A 3,769-nucleotide genomic window follows, 5' to 3' on the forward strand; every position below is an offset into this window, starting at 1 on the left:
AGAAAAGAAAGTAAAAGAAGATGATTCGATCACGATAAAAGGATTTAAAATTTATATAAATTTTCCATGTAAAAGATATGATGTTAGATCTAAAAGATTAGATAAACGAATAATTAATTAACTGACAAAGAAAAGGTCAAACCTTTAGATAGATGGATATCATCGATTTGAATAGGCACGATCGAGGAATCTCATTGAATCTAAAACTCGAACATTTAAATCCGTTCAGATAAATGATTAGAGAGTTGAACCTAAGCTCCCTGTTAGCTTGGATCCATATCTTCTCGATTCCTTTTCCTTCCTCTTTTGTCGCTCGGCGTTCTTTGTCGAGGCTGTCCGTAGAGTCTCCATCGTTACGTCACGCCGCCACGACGGGCCCCCTCTAACAAGGTGCAGTTTTTGCGGACTCGCGCAACATAATTGGCCTCTCATTTGCATAGATTCGCGAGGCTAGCCTCTCTCAAATCGTGGAAGGGCTCGCATGCGCTATAAGCCTCTGTTCCCTTCTGAAAGAACTCTGCTAGCTAGAGGACTCTGCTGCTCCTTCGTAACAGCAAAAGCAACAGCAACGGCAACGGCAACGGCAGCACCAACGGCAACTAAGGTTAGTAGTAGCAGTAGCAGCTGGTCTCATTAAAAGCCAGCTAACGTAAGCGTTTCCTTCGCTTCTAACTTCTACCCACTCTTCTTCTTGTTTCTCACCCATCCTCATTTCAAATGCTTCTCTTTCTCTCTCTCTCTCTCTCTCTCTCTCTCTCTCTCTCTCTCTTTCTTTCTCTCGATACTCTCCTCTTGGATTTTAGCGGCGCACGCTTGTACGCGTTGTTCTTCCTTACCTATGGAGACGAAATTTATGCTCGTGACTGGATCTTTCCAGATCCAAAGACACTAAAAATCGAAGAAATAAAGGCAACTATTTGCTAAAACGTTTATACTTAAACCACCAACTAATGATAATAATTAATCGTATCGTTAAGGTAATTTCAATAAACATTCGAATTTAGTTTTTTCGTTTATAATTAAAAATTTTTAATCTGGATTTTATCTTCTCAAACTTGTCTCAGCATATCTCATCCTACATGTTACGTTCTTGCGAACATAAAAGTAATAACTGCAAAAGAGGTTTTTTTTTTTCAATAGCACGTGGAAAAAGAAGTATCAAAAAAAAAAGAAAAAGAAAAAAAAAGAGAAGAAAGAAAATGGAAAAAAGTATTTTTATTCGTTCGTTTAGGTTTAACTAGACATTACTCGTAGGAAAACCAAATCCGATCCGTTAACGCTGTCGAAAAAAGAAAAAAAAAAAAAAGAAAGGAAAAAAAAAAACGTATTCCTCGCAAAGTCTAGTCGATGTCGAATTTGCATTCCACTACGACGCGTTGACTGCCGTGAACGGAGTTAATATTTTTCGGTGAACGTAGGTAATACCTACCAACCAATGCTAGGAGCGATGGCGATGAGGGAGAGAAAGAGAGAGCGCAAGAGAGGGAGAGAGAGAGAGAGAGAGAGAGGGAGAGGGAGGGTGAGAAAGAGAGGGAGAGAACGGCCGGGCCGAGGAAAAGGGAAAACAAATCACTGCGCGTGTCTGGCATACCAGACCCTTCGTAGGTCGCACCCTTATGTAAAACGCCTAAGTGGCTTCCCTTCTCTGGAGTTGAGCCGATGAAAATATTTGTCGTACAAGAGGTCGACCGTTCAAATTGAATTCGTGTTCGCGCGTACTCTTGTCTGTCACTTTGTTGATCTTGAATTTTGATCCGTGAAAAAAAAAGAAAGAAAAAAAAAAAAGAAAAAAGAAAAAAAAACCGAAAGAGCGACGATACCTCCTTCTAATTGGATGCGGCTTGGAACGGAACGTACTTTGAACGACGAAAAGAATCGTCGAGTACGATCGGAGAAACAAAAAAAAAAAAGAAAAAAAGAAAAAAAGAAAAATAAACATCTTTGTGACGAGGTCTTAAAAAAGAAGAAAAAAAAAAAAGATAACAAGAAGAAGAAAAAAGAAAGGAGATAGTCGATCGATCGATTTTTCTCTATCATATTCCTTATTTCTTTTCTCCTTGTCTTTCTCTTCTTCTATCTTCTCCTTTTTTTTTCTCTTTTTCGTCCTCTCACCCGTTCCCCTCCCGTCCACTCCAATCCCTTTTTGGTACGTATGAGCGAAGGAAGTCGAGCGAAACTGAAGTGCTCCGCGGCTCATTATATTCGTAATAAACGCGCGGCAGGCGGCGGCGAGAGCCTCGAAGGAACGGCAATTATCCGGATTGCCATAATGTCAGTGATTAAAAGAACCTAATGAGCTACCATTAGAATAGGCAGTCGAGTTTCTACTTGCCGGCTTCAGTAGCGATCACGGCCATAGAGAGACACGCGCGTAAACCAGAACGAAATGTAGCTGGATATTCTATTACATACATACATACATACATACATACATACATACATACATACATACATACATGTATACATACGTAGATACTTACTTACCTAACCGTATAGACGTTGGTTAGAAATTAGAAGCCATAGTCGTCGCCATTTTACAATCGTCTAAAGATCAAACGAGTCCTTTCGCAAGAGGATATAAAATTCGATTCGATTGAGAGTTCGGTAGAAAAGATCGTTAAGTTTTCTATCTTCTCTAAATTTTTTCTTTTCTTTTTCTCATTTTCATTTTTATTTTTATTCTCGTTTTCATTTTTATTTTTTATCTTTCTTTCTTCCTTCCTTTCTTTCTTTCTCTCTTTCTTTCTTTCTTTCCGACCGAATAGAATCGCAGTCGTAAAAAAGCGAAACGAAAGAATTTATTTCGACGAGAGAGAGAGAAAGAGAGAGAGAGAGAGAGAGAGAGAGAGAGAGAAAGAGAAAGAGAGAAAGAAATAGTTTGGGTGTATGTGTAAGTCGAACGCCACGAAATGGGATCCATGGTGTTCCTCTCCCGTGAGCCCGCTGACGGCCTGACAAATCAAGCTGAAAATTGAATTCTAGGGGTTGTTCCAACCCCTCTCGCACTTCCTTCCTATCGCTTATCCGCGAAAGAATCGGCCACGAGAGAATACGACGAGACCCTAATACTTTCTATCTTCCGCACTGCTTCCTCATTCTTTCTCTCTCTCTCTCTCTTTCTCTATCTATCTATCTATCTATCTACCTCTTCCTTTAGGATTGTTCTATCGTGGTATTTCTTCCGTCCATTAAATAATAAAAAAAAAAAAAGAAGAAAAAGAAAAAAAGGAGAAAGAAAACCTGGGCCCTTAAATTTCGTTTCATTTTCTTTACTTTTTTTTTCTTCTTCTTTTTCTTCTTCTTCTTCTTCTTCTTCTTCTTCTTCTTCTTCTCGTTTCTTTCTTATCGTAACGTTGCAAGTAACGAAAAAGTGCAAGTAACTTTGTTTCAATTTCTCCTTTAAAAAGAATTTGATTAGATGAAAATTTTCGTAGGAACTAAAGAAATTAAAACGAAGAAGAAGAATCGGTATTACTTGCAAATTTATTTTTTTTGCTAGATCCTCGAATGTAAAATTTGTAAATTTCTTTTGTTTCTTTTTTTCTGTTTGTTTGTTTGTTTATTTGTTTATTTGTTTATTTATTTATTTCGTTACATTTCTCTTTCTTTATTTTCTTATACCCTCTCTATCTCACTTTCTTTTTTCTTTTCTTTTCTTGCTTCTTCCTTCTTTTTTCCCCCTTTATCAAAAATCGGCAAGTACGATGACGACGAATAAAAAAAAAAACCAAAAAAAAACAAAAAAAAAAAAAGAAGGAAAAATTTCAAT

This window comes from Vespa velutina, chromosome 3, assembly GCF_912470025.1.
Source record: "Vespa velutina chromosome 3, iVesVel2.1, whole genome shotgun sequence".
NCBI classification, from domain to species: domain Eukaryota; kingdom Metazoa; phylum Arthropoda; class Insecta; order Hymenoptera; family Vespidae; genus Vespa; species Vespa velutina.